This window comes from Zingiber officinale, chromosome 10B, assembly GCF_018446385.1.
Source record: "Zingiber officinale cultivar Zhangliang chromosome 10B, Zo_v1.1, whole genome shotgun sequence".
NCBI classification, from domain to species: Eukaryota; Viridiplantae; Streptophyta; class Magnoliopsida; order Zingiberales; family Zingiberaceae; genus Zingiber; species Zingiber officinale.
In genome coordinates this window covers 39,249,736-39,269,113 of record NC_056005.1, presented here as the reverse complement: position 1 = coordinate 39,269,113, position 19,378 = coordinate 39,249,736, and the positions used below count along the sequence as shown (strand labels likewise).

At 41.2% G+C, this 19,378-nt stretch overlaps 3 long non-coding RNA genes across 3 annotated transcripts; all 3 read right to left on the bottom strand.

The window, feature by feature from the left end:
- Nucleotides 1–2,744: 2,744 nt before the first annotated feature.
- LOC122030165 lies at nucleotides 2,745–3,839 on the bottom strand. Its single transcript, XR_006125329.1, has 3 exons — nucleotides 3,229–3,839; nucleotides 2,991–3,136; nucleotides 2,745–2,804 (listed from the first exon to the last, which is right to left on the bottom strand). It is a non-coding gene; the product is annotated as an uncharacterized LOC122030165 (long non-coding RNA).
- Nucleotides 3,840–10,176: 6,337 nt separating this feature from the next.
- On the bottom strand, nucleotides 10,177–10,854 carry LOC122030422. The gene is made up of 3 exons (XR_006125419.1): nucleotides 10,661–10,854; nucleotides 10,423–10,568; nucleotides 10,177–10,236 (listed from the first exon to the last, which is right to left on the bottom strand). It is a non-coding gene; the product is annotated as an uncharacterized LOC122030422 (long non-coding RNA).
- A 6,822-nt stretch (nucleotides 10,855–17,676) lies between these two features.
- LOC122030252 lies at nucleotides 17,677–18,478 on the bottom strand. Its single transcript, XR_006125367.1, has 3 exons — nucleotides 18,161–18,478; nucleotides 17,923–18,068; nucleotides 17,677–17,736 (listed from the first exon to the last, which is right to left on the bottom strand). It is a non-coding gene; the product is annotated as an uncharacterized LOC122030252 (long non-coding RNA).
- Between the last annotated feature and the right edge of the window lie 900 nt (nucleotides 18,479–19,378).

Sequence of the window (19,378 nt, the reverse complement as noted above, 5' to 3'; positions counted from 1 at the left end):
TCTAAACTTATTGGAACTTAAACTTCCATAAAAAACTTGCTTAAATACTTATACTTCTTATAATAAAATGCCTTGGCATTTATTCAAACACTTGGTGTGATTTTAATCCTCAAATACTGAAATTTGGGATCCTATCATGACCTTGAACTTACTCTGCTTAGAACTTCTCATAAACCCCTAAACAGATTTAAATGGGGCACTTTACCATCCCTTCTACCTACAAATTCTAAGGTTTCATAGCACAACCATGCTCCTTAGGCTATGCTGCAAAGAATAAAACAACTTAAACATGTTGTGAAAGCAAAGCTAAACATGCTGTGGAGATCAAGCTGTGAAAGTAAAACAAATACAACTACTAGGGCATGCAGAGGGAATCGAGCTAAGCATACTGTGGAGATCAAAGGATTATCACTACTTGTCCCCAAAACTATAAACTATCTTGAAGAACCAACACAGGATAGAAATCAGAAATCAACTTACCTAATTCTGTCCAGAAATTTGAGCCAATCAAAGAATACAAAAACTCCTCAAATTCAACCCAACAACACCATCATGGTTTCAAAGAGAAAATATAAATTGAATCCATTAAAACCCCTTCTTATCTTCCTAAAAAAAAACTCACGGCATCAAGCCCTTTAGACTAAGCTAACCTCAAAAAAAACATCATCAAGAATTAGCTATAACCTTGTAACTGGAATCTTAAACAAACCTATGTAAAACTGGTTCAAGCTTATACCTTTATAAAGCATCAAAAATCCTTAAACATGCCATATCAGAACTCTACACTAATTCCTTATGGAAACATGCACTGTTTGGAAATCCAAATGAATTCACAAGAAATCTTACTTCAATCCATAAACCTAACTACCCATGCCATGTCCAACAGGAGAAGGACTCAACACCTACAATTTATTATACCATCCCAAAGCTACAGAATTTAAAACACATAAGCTATTCTCAATTATTCTCTAACCTCCTTATTCTATGCTTACACAATCCAGCAACATTACTAGATATGAAAAATGAAATCCCAAATCTCACAATTCTGCATCAAACTTCACGGCAGCAACTTTCAATACTAACCAAAACTTGAAAGGCTTAAAACGAAGCGACTGTGCACATTGTGATAGCAACAAACAAAGACTATCTAAATATAAGGTGCAGATTATAAGAGCTGGAGAGGTTAACTACATACTTAGTTCATTCAATTCTCTTCTATTCTCTTTATAAAACTCACCGCAGCATTTTAAAGACAAACCTTCCCAGAACATGCTTTGAAATCAAAAATGTCACGCCCCGGAGGAGTCCCTGTCCGAGAAAATTTCGGCAGCATCTCCCCTGTACGGCGGACAATCAAAAATTTCTACAAGCACTAAATACTCAGCCACAGGCGGCTGGAATCATAACAATAAATAAAATCAATCACCACGCAGTTTATATATATATTCAGCCTCTGGCTGACACAATCACGCAGTAATAATAATACTCTGACTCGAAATCCACCCTACTCCACTACACTCGTAAAGCTCAAATCCGACAAACTTACCTCTTCTGCCGTCCAGGCAGGCATGTAGTAGAATAAAACCAAATCCAATTTCATCGACATCATAAAATCCATACAACGTCCATAGGTGGAATAAATCTAAAACATAACAAGTTTTAAATAGTCTAGAACAGAAAAGAAACCAAAACGGAAACCAAATCCTATCCTCGAGGTCTGCAGGGACTAGCAACTGGAACTCTCCGACAACCTGAAAATATCAACAATGGAGGCGGGTGAGTCCAACACTCACAAGTACAATTGATATGCAAAGTAAAGAAATAACACCTAACACTAATCATGCGTATAGCTGATATAAGAAAGATATAAATATGCATCTGAAGTAAACAGGAGAATGTACTAACCAGTCCCGAGTATAAGGTCAAACAGTCCGAGTGGTATAGGAATCATATGCATGTCAAACATAGGCATCCAAACAATATGCAGAATATAAATGCAACCACAAACACAAGCAATAAATGCATCATGCATATGATGCCAATGATGCGCCCTGGTCACCCCTACGACCATCTCATACAAAAGTGAGGCCGAGTGGGTAGGGTCGTGACAACTGCACTCTGTCGTCACTACTCCCGATGAGTGACCGAGTGGACGGGATGTCGAGTACACCTATCCTCCTACCCCAAATCATAGATGGGGAGCGCAATGCTCTCAACTCCCGGGGAGCTATAACGTGCTACACGTTGTGTCACACTACCCATGAGCGGACCAACGGTGCCTAACAGAGTCCCTGCTGCAACACACTCATCCTGAATCGACCACTAACCCATGAGTGGTGGTGTGTGCAGATCCATGTAACTGGCGATGTGCTCAACAATAATGGAGCGGACTATCGCACAGCATGCAATCATGCAAATGATGCATGGCAATAACCATATAAACATCCTGACCTAATCCATATATATAGAAAAGTGCACCCTAGGTCAACGAATCATATCGAATCAAAGGTACACAGAAGGTATAAAAACCTAGGTCCTGAACATGGTCAAGCATGGCATATCACTACCCCTATAAGCATGTACAAACAGGTAAAATATACCTGAGATGCAAAACCAATCAATCAATCAAGCATGTAAGATTTGGGTAGTGATTAACCGAAACAGATAAGAAACACAATTAATGCAACATGTTAATTTAATTACTAAGCATATCAAATGACATAAGTCAAAAGTACCCGCCTCCAAAAGAAATGGTCCAATCAATCCAGATCCGGACGTCGAGATACTCGTCTCGCGTCAATGTCCTGTGAGATCAATGTGTATATTTTTATTTAGCTACAATTCTCATAAATAGCTAAATGAAATCTCCAACCCTAAATTAGGACAAACCCTAATCAATATACACAACCTCAATCTACTCATAATCATCCATCTAAACAATCAAATCAAAACCATATTCTATAGCATGTATAAAATGCTCTACACCTTACCTCAAATCAACCAGATCAAGAAGGAGGAAGTGGTGATCGACAACAGCAACTTTCCACAGCAAACAACCTACTGTTGATGCTGGAACCAAGCAAATCCACAGATCTCAACAGAATGGAACAGAACGTCCTCTCTGCTGAATTCTTCCCTACCATTCGGATCAAGGTGAGACCAAGAACACCACAGAACATCATAGTAACCAAACTCACATCTCTGGTTGAAGTGTACAAAAGTCTATACCTAATTTCCTCTTCTCTGGTGGTGGCAGCAAACACAACAGAGACTGGTTGTGGCTCGGCAGAACACCCTTGCAGTCCGGATAACCCTTCCACTCCGGCGATCAGTGGTGGCATCCGATTTGACCCGGTGGCGCCGAAACAAACCAGGTAGGGCACCGTCTTGGAGAGCTTCGGCAGGTCTAGGGCATAGGAGTTTGGTCGGTGGCCGACGCTCGAAAGAGGAGAAGGGCCGACGGTAAGGCTGAGGAGTGGCAGAAACCCTCAACCGACAGTGGATCGGGGTCGGCGACGGCGGGTCGACACTACCTCGGCGGCATCGGCTGTGGTGGCGTGCAAGGCGACTAGGGCAGACGACACAAAGGGGAAAGATCTCGGCAATGTGGCTCGGGCTCGAGGCAGAGAAGCGAGGGGAAGGAGAGGAAACCGCCGCAGCAGTTCGGGCTTCGACGTCGCAAGGAAATCGGGAGTGAGGGAGAGTAAACGACGATTGGGGAAAGGAAAACAATCACGAGTTCGGCGGATGAGGAAAATAAAAGGGAAAGGAAAAAGAATTAAATAAATACACTTTTCCTCACTTAAATGGGGTAGCCTAAACAGGCTTTCCTGGGCCCCCGTATTTATCCCCGTAAACTCGTTCATACGAACTCCGAAAAATTCCCGAAAAATTTTCAAAAATTTCGAAAAATTCCCTTATTAATATTCGCCTATTTTCGGTATTTTACATTCTCCCCCACTAATAAAAATTTGGTCCCCAAATTTCGTTATCTACCATCAGCAAATACTATCAACAGGTAAAGAGTATAACTGCTGAACGAAAAACTGTATCACATACCTCAAGTGAAAAGATGGGGACATCGAGCTCGGATCGTATCCTCGAGCTCCCAAGTAGTCTCCTCGTCCGAATGATGCTGTCATCCGACTTTAACCAGCCGGATAGTCTTGTTCCGCAACTGACGCTCTTTCCGGTCTAGAATCCATACCGGAACCTCCGCATAGGTGACGTCAGGCTGAAAGGAGAACTGAGATTATCTATCAACACATGTATCAGATCAGGTACGTATCTCCTCAGCGTAGATATGTGGAATACGGCGTGAACGCCTGCCAAGGACGGCAATAGTGCCAACCGATAAGCTACTGCTCCAATCCTTTCTGAGATCTGGAAAGGTCCAATGTATCGCGGAGCTAGCTTACCTCTGAGGCCAATCTCTTCACCCCTTTCGTGGGTGAAACTCGCAGAAATACCTGGTCGCAAATGGAGAACTCTAACACTTCTGGCAGTCTTATGCCTCGACATCCTCTGTCTGATAATATGGACCACTTTGCCTCACATTGAGCTCTATGATGTCTCAACAACTGGGTCTCTCGGATTCTTGTCCCGATTGACGACTGAGCAACTATGGTAACAAGAATACCCTGCTCTGTCTGTCCATGTTCCTCAATGTCTAACTCGGAGAAATCCTGAATCAAATCGGTGACCACAACTAAAGTCCCTCTGGACCTCTAGCTAAGTGCATCGGTAACCACATTAGCTTTTCCTGTGATAGCTAATGATACATAATACTGGAACTCCATCTATCTACTGGAAGATTAAGTTCCTTTGAGTGAACAGATATTTGAGATTCCGTGGTGAGAATCTCAATGTAATATCATATGGTAGCCAAATCTTCGTGGCAAAAATAACCGGCCTACTCCAGATCATGAACTGAATATTTTCTTCTCGTGCTCCCTCAACTATCGAGAAGTATATAAGAATATCACCGGCCGCACTGCACAAAGACCCATACTGTAGAGACACGCTGTGTAGAGGACAAATTGCCGAAGGTAAAACCAAAATCAAAGCCGACACTAGTCTCCGCTTCAGCTCCTAGAAGCTGGTCTTGCAATCCTTAGTCCAAGTAAACTTCACGTCTTTCATGGTCACGCGTGAAAATAGCATAGCTATGCGGAAGAAACCCTCGGCGAAAGGTCTGTAATATCCTGCGAGTCACAAAAGTGCGGATCTCCTACACTGATTTCGGCTGCTCCCAACGGTAACAACCTCTATCTCCTGTGGAACCACGATACACTCCTACTGGTGACCGTGTGTTCCAAACATCATAACAAAAAGACAATCCAAACCAGCACTACTGATAATCACATATAGATGTTCTCGTCGAATCATCTCTAGATCTATACAAAGATAGTGTACGTGATTCACCTCGGATCCGTAATAAATCACAACATCGTCCACAAAGATAATGGACACCTATCCAAACATCCTCGACATACCGGGATCATCGAGTCCCTGAAAATATCTAAGGTACTGTAAGCCTATATGGCAAAAACCAATACACCTAATGTCCGTATCATAGACATTCCTATCCATAAGATCTCCGATAATAAATCGAAATATCTTATCATCAAAAACATAAATCACCAAAGAATAAATCCTCCAGTGTGAGAGCAACGCTCCATCACAGGAAACACCACATATGTGGGAGCAACGCACTACCACAAAAAAAAATCCTCAATATGTGGGAGCAACACTCCACCACAAATAATCTAAAATATGTATCTGCAATAAATATAGGAGCAATGCTCCACTACCAGCAATCCGTGATATGTGGGAGCAACGCTCCACCACAAAATAATACATAAGTACCCCAAGGCACCTAACTATCCAGCTAGAGACTATACAAGATTTCTCTACCACAAATCACTGTGGTTAACCTAGGCTATAACAACCTAGTAACTAATCAAATCCATCATCAACTCTATCAGCATCCTAGTGGGTCATCCACTGATAGGAAAATTAATTGATGGGTTAATTCAACAAATAACATAATGCAGTCACTCCACATTCTGCATTCAGTATAAGTAGAATCATCATACTGCTACCAATGTATACACCTAGCACACATGCTCACACAACATATGTATGATCAACAAAATCCTCCAATTATTATACACCAAACATATTCACAACTCAGGTATATTCAGTATGATATCTCCAACAATGCATACCGAACCCGTGTGCAAAATCAACATAGGTAAAATCAACAATACACCTCAAACCACACTCACATGACATATTTTCACCTATGCCAAGAGTATAACCAACATATACTTCCAATAAAGCATACTAAATCCAGGTGCGCTCACAAATCAAACATAATCAAAAAGATACCTCAAATACCACACCAAACACATATGTACATATCACAACTCAGATTAAATCGACAAAATGCCTCCATCAAAACACCACCGATGTACTTATACTACATCTCGGATTTAATCAACAAGACATCTTCAATAATACCTCCCGATACATACACCGAACTACATAGCTATGATCCATAAGAAACCTACAAACCATATCAGAACATGGATACATATACTATTTGCAAATCGACAGTCTTCCACAAGACTCTTACAACACATAACAATCAAAATTACATGCAACATAGACATGTAAAATGAGCATACCAGCTCAATCAAAGAGACCAACCTTATGCTACCAACACTCATGGATTACGGGTACATCTAAACAAGATTCATGCATATGTATCAAGCATGAATACATCACTCAAAAGTAACCCAAAATAAAGTAGCCTAATCATCCAGTAACAACCCTGCTCTAAGTTCAAAGGAACTAGTATCGGACAAGAAAGGTATACACACCCTGGTATAACATTGCAAGTCAATGCCATATGCTACCAAGACTATATCTAATGGGAAGATTTTATCATCATAAATCCAAATATACTCTCCCAGTTTACACTAGTAGCGATTGTATCCCATAAGTGTTAAGCAATTAGCTCTACACTTCCTTACATCAGCGGGGTCACATATCCCAAAGCACCCTCTAAGTTATCCCACCAGGTATATCCAATCCATGGTCAAAATCTTCATGGAATAGGATACATCGATCCTTTATAACCTATCCAAGCCGATAATGATATATGGCTAAATCAGTCATTTTCACGTCAGTACAAAACATGTACTCAAATGTGCTCTAGATACATAACTAAGCACAAATAACCTAAAGGTTCGAAACTCTAAAAATAGAATATGGCAATCCTCTACTGATCACCCAACAAACTAAATCATTCATCTACTAACTAATCAAGAATACCTTAATCCTCCACAAGCAACTAAGGTATATCCAACCACATAATATCATATGTATAAATGTGTACAACCCAAAAGAAAAAGTCAATATTTAGGAACATCAAGACACTCTCATTTTCATCCTCAAAAAAAAAAAAATATCAGCCCACATAATATCAGATGAATCAGTCTCTACTCCCCATGAGGGCAAGTTAGCATTCAAAACATCAAATCATTATTTATCCACATAGTCCCATATCAGAGGAAGCAATTATCCATTTTATCATCCTTTTAACTAACCACAACTAACCAGATTATTAAAATCTCATAGGCACACTCAACCATAAACTCTCTAGCACCCAATTTATAATCTGATCACCAACCATAATCATCAAACCTGTGAATATTATAAATGACACTCACTATGTCACTATCAATGACAACCCAAATATAAATCATCAAAATAGTTATCCACTAATAGATCATCAAAACAAATATCTAGTAATTGATCATCAGACAACCACATAATATTTACTCTCATAAATCATTAGAAATCAACATATCACAATATCTGATCTCACAATATCCCTCAACCTCAAACCATTCCCAACAATGATCAAACAAGATAACTCCCCAATGAACAATTTTCATCATATCGGGTACCCTAATATCCAAAAGATATGAGTATAAAAACTCTACTTGCTAAGTCAACAGGAATCTATAGGTATCATCCACTACCCAGCTAACAATAGCAGAGACTGGTATGTGCCTCCATCCCCTATGAGTAGTAACAGAAGCTAAAACTACTAATGGTATGATAAGAAAAATCACCAGAGACTATAATCCTTGATCTCTATTAAGGTCAACCATGCTCAATGGCTAACTCATCACATGTAATATGTGCTACTACAACTAAACAGGTACTACATAAAGAATGCTAATATCTATCATAAACTATTGAATTAAACATCATACCTTTATGCCGTCTGGAGATATTCCATCGCTGTCCAGTCCCCAACTTCAGACCTCAAAATTTCGAACACGAAAATCATCGATATTCCATATAATCCGAAACAGAACTCCAACACAAATACATAATGGAAAAATCCGTGTAATCCAAAATAACTACCCAGTTTGCCTCGCAAACTTGGGCTAAATCCAAAAATCCAGAATACCCAAAAACAGGTATCCGATAAATCACCAGAACACCGAAAGCAGGTATCATAACCCGCTCTGATACCAAATAAATTGGTATCAGATAAATCTCAAAAATCCAACACACGAAAATCCAACAAATATCGCCAAACTTTGGCGCTCTGATATAATATCAATTGGTATCAGGTTATACCAACTATGCAAAATACGAAAACAAAGATCATAAAAATCCAAAACACACAGCAAGTATCGTATACCTGCTCTGATACCACTAAATTGTCACGCTCCGGAGGAGTCCCTGTCCGAGAAAATTTCGGCAGCATCTCCCCTGTACGGCGGACAATCAAAAATTTCTACAAGCACTAAATACTCAGCCACAGGCGGCTGGAATCATAACAATAAATAAAATCAATCACCACGCAGTTTATATATATTCAAACAAAGCAGTAATAATAATACTCTGACTCGAAATCCACCCTACTCCACTACACTCGTAAAGCTCAAATCCGACAAACTTACCTCTTCTGCCGTCCAGGCAGGCATGTAGTAGAATAAAACCAAATCTAATTTCATCGACATCATAAAATCCATACAACGTCCATAGGTGGAATAAATCTAAAACATAACAAGTTTTAAATAGTCTAGAACAGAAAAGAAAAAAAGAAACCAAACGGAAACCAAATCCTATCCTCGAGGTCTAGCAAACTCTCTGACAAGATCAACCGAAAATATCAACAATGGCGGGTGAGTCCAACACCAACAGTACAATTGATATGCAAAGTAAAGAAATAACACCTAACACTAATCATGCGTACCTGATATAAGAAAGATATAAATATGCATCTGAAGTAAACAGTGTACTAACCAGGTCCTAAGTATAAGGTCAAACAATCCGAGTGGTATAGGAATCCTATGCATGTCAAACATAGGCATCCAAACAATATGCATATAAATGCAGCAACCACAAACACAAGCAATAAATGCATCATGCATATGATGCCAATGATGCGCCCTGGTCACCCCCGAGTCGATCGTCTCATACAAAAGTGAGGCCGAGTGGGTAGGTCTGTGACGTGCACTCTGTCGTCACTACTCCCGATGAGTGACCGAGTGGACGGATGTCGAGTACACCTATCCTCCTACCCCAAATCATAGATGGGGAGCGCAATGCTCTCAACTCCCGGACTCAAAGACGGGGAGGAATCCCTGCCGGATAACTACCCATGAGCGGACCAACGGTGCCTAACAGAGTCCCTGCCGCAACACACTCATCCCGAATCGACCACTAACCCATGAGTGGTGGTGTGTGCAGATCCATGTAACTGGCGATGTGCTCAACAATAATGGAGCGGACTATCGCACAGGATGCAATCATGCAAATGATGCATGGCAATAACCATATAAACATCCTGACCTAATCCATATATAGAAAAGTGCACCCTAGGTCAACGAATCATATCGAATCAAAGGTACACAGAAGGTATAAAAACCTAGGTCCTGAACATGGTCAAGCATGGCATATCACTACCCCTATAAGCATGTACAAACAGGTAAAATATACCTGAGATGCAAAACCAATCAATCAATCAAGCATGTAAGATTTGGGTAGTGATTAACCGAAACAGATAAGAAACACAATTAATGCAACATGTTAATTTAATTACTAAGCATATCAAATGACATAAGTCAAAAGTACCCGCCTCCAAAAGAAATGGTCCAATCAATCCAGATCCGGACGTCGAGATACTCGTCTCGCGTCAATGTCCTGTGAGATCAATGTGTATATTTTTATTTAGCTACAATTCTCATAAATAGCTAAATGAAATCTCCAACCCTAAATTAGGACAAACCCTAATCAATATACACAACCTCAATCTACTCATAATCATCCATCTAAACAATCAAATCAAAACCATATTCTATAGCATGTATAAAATGCTCTACACCTTACCTCAAATCAACCAGATCAAGAAGGAGGAAGTGGTGATCGACAACAGCAACTTTCCACAGCAAACAACCTACTGTTGATGCTGGAACCAAGCAAATCCACAGATCTCAACAGAATGGAACAGAACGTCCTCTCTGCTGAATTCTTCCCTACCATTCGGATCAAGGTGAGACCAAGAACACCACAGAACATCATAGTAACCAAACTCACATCTCTGGTTGAAGTGTACAAAAGTCTATACCTAATTTCCTCTTCTCTGGTGGTGGCAGCAAACACAACAGAGACTGGTTGTGGCTCGGCAGAACACCCTTGCAGTCCGGATAACCCTTCCACTCCGGCGATCAGTGGTGGCATCCGATTTGACCCGGTGGCGCCGAAACAAACCAGGTAGGGCACCGTCTTGGAGAGCTTCGGCAGGTCTAGGGCATAGGAGTTTGGTCGGTTGCCGACGCTCGAAAGAGGAGAAGGGCCGACGGTAAGGCTGAGGAGGAGTGGCAGAAACCCTCAACCGACAGTGGATCGGGGTCGGCGACGGCGGGTCGACACTACCCCGGCGGCATCGGCTGTGGTGGCGTGCAAGGCGACTAGGGCAGACGACACAGAGGGGAAAGAGCTCGGTAATGTGGCTCGGGCTCGAGGCAGAGGAGCGAGGGGAAGGAGAGGAAACCGCCGCAGCAGTTCGGGCTTCGGCGTCGCAGGGAAATCGGGAGTGAGGGAGAGTAAACGGCGATTGGGGAAAGGAAAACAATCACGAGTTCGGCGGATGAGGAAAATAAAAGGGAAAGGAAAAAGAATTAAATAAATACACTTTTCCTCACTTAAATGGGGTAGCCTAAACAGGCTTTCCTGGGCCCCCGTATTTATCCCCGTAAACTCGTTCATACGAACTCCGAAAAATTCCCGAAAAATTTTCAAAAATTTTGAAAAATTCCCTTATTAATATTCGCCTATTTTCGGTATTTTACATTCTCCCCCACTAATAAAAATTTGGTCCCCAAATTTCGTTATCTACCATCAGCAAATACTATCAACAGGTAAAGAGTATAACTGCTGAACGAAAAACTGTATCACATACCTCAAGTGAAAAGATGGGGACATCGAGCTCGGATCGTATCCTCGAGCTCCCAAGTAGTCTCCTCGTCCGAATGATGCTGTCATCCGACTTTAACCAGCCGAATAGTCTTGTTCCGCAACTGACATTCTTTCCGGTCTAGAATCCATACCGGAACCTCCTCATATGTGACGTCAGGCTGAAAGGAGAACTGAGATTATCTATTATCACATGTATCAGATCGGGTACGTATCTCCTCAGCGTAGATACGTGGAATACGGCGTGAACGCCTGCCAAGGACGGCATTAGTGCCAACCGATAAGCTACTGCTCCAATCCTTTCCGAGATCTGGAAAGGTCCAATTTATCGCGGAGCTAGCTTACCTCTGAGGCCAATCTCTTCACCCCTTTCGTGGGTGAAACTCGTAGAAATACCTGGTCGCAAATGGAGAACTCTAAGGGTCTCCGACTCCGGTCAGCATAACACTTCTGGCAGTCTTATGCCTCTGACATCCTCTGTCTGATAATATGGACCACTTTGCCTCACATTGAGCTCTATGATGTCTCAACAACTGGGTCTCTCGGATTCTTGTCCTGATTGACGACTGAGCAACTATGGTAACAAGAATACCCTGCTCTGTCTGTCCATGTTCCTCAATGTCTAACTCAGAGAAATCCTGAATCAAATCAGTGACCACAACTCGGTGGCAAGCTAAAGTCCCTCTGGACCTCTAGCTAAGTGCATCGGTAACCACATTAGCTTTTCCCAGGTGATAGCTAATGATACAGTCATAATACTTCAGGAACTCCATCTATCTACTCGGTCGAAGATTAAGTTCCTTTTGAGTGAACAGATATTTGAGATTCCGATGGTCAGTGAGAATCTCAATGTAATATCATACAGGTACTGCCGCCAAATCTTCAGGGCAAAAATAACAGCGGCCTACTCCAGATCATGAACTGAATATTTTCTTCTCAGGCTCCCTCAACTATCGAGAAGTATATAAGAATACTCTACCGTGCTGCACCAGAACAGCACCCATACCCTGTAGAGACACGTCGGTGTAGAGGACAAATTCGTCCTCTAGGTAAAACCAAAATCAAAGCCGACACTAGTCTCCGCTCTCCTAGAAGCTGGTCTTGCAATCCTTAGTCCAAGTAAACTTCACGCCTTTCATGGTCACGCGTGAAAATAGCATAGCTATGCGGAAGAAACCCTCAAGGTCCATAATATCCTGCGAGTCACAAAGTGCGGATCTCCTACACTGATTTTCGGCTGATAACCTCTATCTCCTGTGGAACCACGATACACTCCTACCGGTGACCGTGTGTTCCAAACATCATAACAAAAGACAATCCAAACCAACTATCGATAATCACATATAGATGTTCTCGTCGAATCATCTCTAGATCTATACAAAGATAGTGTACGTGATTCACCTCGGATCCGTAATAAATCACAACATCGTCCACAAAGATAATGGACACCTATCCAAACATCCTCGACATACCGGGATCATCGAGTCCCTGAAAATATCTAAGGTACTGTAAGCCTATATGGCAAAAACCAATACACCTAATGTCCGTATCATAGACATTCCTATCCATAAGATCTCCGATAATAAATCGAAATATCTTATCATCAAAAACATAAATCACCAAAGAATAAATCCTCCAGTGTGAGAGCAACGCTCCATCACAGGAAACACCACATATGTGGGAGCAACGCACTACCACAAAAAAAAATCCTCAATATGTGGGAGCAACACTCCACCACAAATAATCTAAAATATGTATCTGCAATAAATATAGGAGCAATGCTCCGCTACCAGCAATCCGTGATATGTGGGAGCAACGCTCCACCACAAAATAATACATAAGTACCCCAAGGCACCTAACTATCCAGCTAGAGACTATACAAGATTTCTCTACCACAAATCACTGTGGTTAACCTAGGCTATAACAACCTAGTAACTAATCAAATCCATCATCAACTCTATCAGCATCCTAGTGGGTCATCCACTGATAGGAAAATTAATTGATGGGTTAATTCAACAAATAACATAATGCAGTCACTCCACATTCTGCATTCAGTATAAGTAGAATCATCATACTGCTACCAATGTATACACCTAGCACACATGCTCACACAACATATGTATGATCAACAAAATCCTCCAATTATTATACACCAAACATATTCACAACTCAGGTATATTCAGTATGATATCTCCAACAATGCATACCGAACCCGTGTGCAAAATCAACATAGGTAAAATCAACAATACACCTCAAACCACACTCACATGACATATTTTCACCTATGCCAAGAGTATAACCAACATATACTTCCAATAAAGCATACTAAATCCAGGTGCGCTCACAAATCAAACATAATCAAAAAGATACCTCAAATACCACACCAAACACATATGTACATATCACAACTCAGATTAAATCGACAAAATGCCTCCATCAAAACACCACCGATGTACTTATACTACATCTCGGATTTAATCAACAAGACATCTTCAATAATACCTCCCGATACATACACCGAACTACATAGCTATGATCCATAAGAAACCTACAAACCATATCAGAACATGGATACATATACTATTTGCAAATCGACAGTCTTCCACAAGACTCTTACAACACATAACAATCAAAATTACATGCAACATAGACATGTAAAATGAGCATACCAGCTCAATCAAAGAGACCAACCTTATGCTACCAACACTCATGGATTACGAGTACATCTAAACAAGATTCATGCATATGTATCAAGCATGAATACATCACTCAAAAGTAACCCAAAATAAAGTAGCCTAATCATCCAGTAACAACCCTGCTCTAAGTTCAAAGGAACTAGTATCGGACAAGAAAGGTATACACACCCTGGTATAACATTGCAAGTCAATGCCATATGCTACCAAGACTATATCTAATGGGAAGATTTTATCATCATAAATCCAAATATACTCTCCCAGTTTACACTAGTAGCGATTGTATCCCATAAGTGTTAAGCAATTAGCTCTACACTTCCTTACATCAGCGGGGTCACATATCCCAAAGCACCCTCTAAGTTATCCCACCAGGTATATCCAATCCATGGTCAAAATCTTCATGGAATAGGATACATCGATCCTTTATAACCTATCCAAGCCGATAATGATATATGGCTAAATCAGTCATTTTCACGTCAGTACAAAACATGTACTCAAATGTGCTCTAGATACATAACTAAGCACAAATAACCTAAAGGTTCGAAACTCTAAAAATAGAATATGGCAATCCTCTACTGATCACCCAACAAACTAAATCATTCATCTACTAACTAATCAAGAATACCTTAATCCTCCACAAGCAACTAAGGTATATCCAACCACATAATATCATATGTATAAATGTGTACAACCCAAAAGAAAAAGTCAATATTTAGGAACATCAAGACACTCTCATTTTCATCCTCAAAAAAAAAAAAATATCAGCCCACATAATATCAGATGAATCAGTCTCTACTCCCCATGAGGGCAAGTTAGCATTCAAAACATCAAATCATTATTTATCCACATAGTCCCATATCAGAGGAAGCAATTATCCATTTTATCATCCTTTTAACTAACCACAACTAACCAGATTATTAAAATCTCATAGGCACACTCAACCATAAACTCTCTAGCACCCAATTTATAATCTGATCACCAACCATAATCATCAAACCTGTGAATATTATAAATGACACTCACTATGTCACTATCAATGACAACCCAAATATAAATCATCAAAATAGTTATCCACTAATAGATCATCAAAACAAATATCTAGTAATTGATCATCAGACAACCACATAATATTTACTCTCATAAATCATTAGAAATCAACATATCACAATATCTGATCTCACAATATCCCTCAACCTCAAACCATTCCCAACAATGATCAAACAAGATAACTCCCCAATGAACAATTTTCATCATATCGGGTACCCTAATATCCAAAAGATATGAGTATAAAAACTCTACTTGCTAAGTCAACAGGAATCTATAGGTATCATCCACTACCCAGCTAACAATAGCAGAGACTGGTATGTGCCTCCATCCCCTATGAGTAGTAACAGAAGCTAAAACTACTAATGGTATGATAAGAAAAATCACCAGAGATTATAATCCTTGATCTCTATTAAGGTCAACCATGCTCAATGGCTAACTCATCACATGTAATATGTGCTACTACAACTAAACAGGTACTACATAAAGAATGCTAATACCTATCATAAACTATTGAATTAAACATCATACCTATATGCCGTCTGGAGATATTCCATCGCTGTCCAGTCCCCAACTTCAGACCTCAAAATTTCGAACACGAAAATCATCGATATTCCATATAATCCGAAACAGAACTCCAACACAAATACATAATGGAAAAATCCGTGTAATCCAAAATAACTACCCAGTTTGCCTCGCAAACTTGGGCTAAATCCAAAAATCCAGAATACCCAAAAACAGGTATCCGATAAATCACCAGAACACCGAAAGCAGGTATCATAACCCGCTCTGATACCAAATAAATTGGTATCAGATAAATCTCAAAAATCCAACACACGAAAATCCAACAAATATCGCCAAACTTTGGCGCTCTGATATAATATCAATTGGTATCAGGTTATACCAACTATGCAAAATACGAAAACAAAGATCATAAAAATCCAAAACACACAGCAAGTATCGTATACCTGCTCTGATACCACTAAATTGTCACGCTCCGGAGGAGTCCCTGTCCGAGAAAATTTCGGCAGCATCTCCCCTGTACGGCGGACAATAAATAAAATCAATCACCACGCAGTTTATATATATATTCAGCCTCTGGCTGACACAATCACGCAGTAATAATAATACTCTGACTCGAAATCCACCCTACTCCACTACACTCGTAAAGCTCAAATCCGACAAACTTACCTCTTCTGCCGTCCAGGCAGGCATGTAGTAGAATAAAACCAAATCTAATTTCATCGACATCATAAAATCCATACAACGTCCATAGGTGGAATAAATCTAAAACATAACAAGTTTTAAATAGTCTAGAACAGAAAAGAAACCAAAACGGAAACCAAATCCTATCCTCGAGGTCTGCAGGGACTAGCAACTGGAACTCTCTCCTGACAGCATCAACCTGAAAATATCAACAATGGAGGCGGGGTGAGTCCAACACTCAGCAGGTACAATTGATATGCAAAGTAAAGAAATAACACCTAACACTAATCATGCGTACAGTCTCCTGATATAAGAAAGATATAAATATGCATCTGAAGTAAACAGGAGAATGCTGTACTAACCAGGTCCTAAGTATAAGGTCAAACAGTCCGAGTGGTATAGGAATCCTGTATGCATGTCAAACATAGGCATCCAAACAATATGCAGCATATAAATGCAGCAACCACAAACACAAGCAATAAATGCATCATGCATATGATGCCAATGATGCGTCCTGGTCACCCCTGACGCCAGACAACCATAGGCCGAATGGGTAGGGCTGTGACAACCGTGCACCCTGTCGTCACTACTCCTGATGAGTGACCGAGTGGACGGGATGCTGTCGGAGTACACCTATCCTCCTACCCCAAATCATAAATGGGGGAGCGCAATGCTCTCATCTCCCGGTACACAATGACGGGGAGGAATCCCTGCCGGATAACACGTTGTGTCACACTACCCATGAGCGGACCAACGGTGCCTAACAGAGTCCCTGCTGCAACACACTCTGCCTGAATCGACCACTAACCCATGAGTGGTGGTGTGTGCAGATCCATGTAACTGGCGATGTGCTCAACAATAATGGAGCGGACTATCGCACAGCATGCAATCATGCAAATGATGCATGGCAATAACCATATAAACATCCTGACCTAATCCATATATATAGAAAAGTGCACCCTAGGTCAACGAATCATATCGAATCAAAGGTACACAGAAGGTATAAAAACCTAGGTCCTGAACATGGTCAAGCATGGCATATCACTACCCCTATAAGCATGTATAAACAGGTAAAATATACCTGAGATGCAAAACCAATCAATCAATCAAGCATGTAAGATTTGGGTAGTGATTAACCGAAACAGATAAGAAACACAATTAATGCAACATGTTAATTTAATTACTAAGCATATCAAATGACATAAGTCAAAAGTACCCGCCTCCAAAAGAAATGGTCCAATCAATCCAGATCCGGACGTCGAGATACTCGTCTCGCGTCAATGTCCTGTGAGATCAATGTGTATATTTTTATTTAGCTACAATTCTCATAAATAGCTAAATGAAATCTCCAACCCTAAATTAGGACAAACCCTAATCAATATACACAACCTCAATCTACTCATAATCATCCATCTAAACAATCAAATCAAAACCATATTCTATAGCATGTATAAAATGCTCTACACCTTACCTCAAATCAACCAGATCAAGAAGGAGGAAGTGGTGATCGACAACAGCAACTTTCCACAGCAAACAACCTACTGTTGATGCTGGAACCAAGCAAATCCACAGATCTCAACAGAATGGAACAGAACGTCCTCTCTGCTGAATTCTTCCCTACCATTCGGATCAAGGTGAGACCAAGAACACCACAGAACATCATAGTAACCAAACTCACATCTCTGGTTGAAGTGTACAAAAGTCTATACCTAATTTCCTCTTCTCTGGTGGTGGCAGCAAACACAACAGAGACTGGTTGTGGCTCGGCAGAACACCCTTGCAGTCCGGATAACCCTTCCACTCCGGCGATCAGTGGTGGCATCCGATTTGACCCGGTGGCGCCGAAACAAACCAGGTAGGGCACCGTCTTGGAGAGCTTCGGCAGGTCTAGGGCATAGGAGTTTGGTCGGTGGCCGACGCTCGAAAGAGGAGAAGGGCCGACGGTAAGGCTGAGGAGTGGCAGAAACCCTCAACCGACAGTGGATCGGGGTCGGCGACGGCGGGTCGACACTACCCCGGCGGCATCGGCTGTGGTGGCGTGCAAGGCGACTAGGGCAGACGACACAAAGGGGAAAGAGCTCGGCAATGTGGCTCGGGCTCGAGGCAGAGAAGCGAGGGGAAGGAGAGGAAACCGCCGCAGCAGTTCGGGCTTCGACGTCGCAAGGAAATCGGGAGTGAGGGAGAGTAAACGACGATTGGGGAAAGGAAAACAATCACGAGTTCGGCGGATGAGGAAAATAAAAGGGAAAGGAAAAAGAATTAAATAAATACACTTTTCCTCACTTAAATGGGGTAGCCTAAACAGGCTTTCCTGGGCCCCCGTATTTATCCCCGTAAACTCGTTCATACGAACTCCGAAAAATTCCCGAAAAATTTCCAAAAATTTCGAAAAATTCCCTTATTAATATTCACCTATTTTCGGTATTTTACAAAAAACGAGAGGCTAACAAGAATCTGAAACACAAAAACTAAATCCCTAGCAGCATAAATTCGGCCCAAACTCAATCCGAAATAAAGGAACATGCTGTGGGTGGTAAAAAGTGAAATCAAATTCCGAAACCTCAAAGAAAACACTGAATCGACTCGGAACTACTCTTACCGCAGGTGAGTAGCAACTTACCTTGCTTCTTGAACTCACAACCGAACGCAAGGAGGACTTCTAGGTCTTGGAGCTCTGATCGGAAGACTCGAAATCGCGGCTCCTCCTCGTGCTCCAGACTTCTCCTCGTCGAGAGGAGCTCAGCGGTGTGAAGAATCCACAGAACCTTGCCTTGGTCGGCCGCCGGAGTTGAGCCCTAAGCTCGGCTTCGTTTGATTCTCGCTCGGGCAGAAACGGCGTCGCACGCCGAAGAGAGGAGAGAAGGGAAATTAGGGCTCGGGGAAAACTTTCCCCTCTTTTATAACTAGGGTTTTTTATTAACAACTAT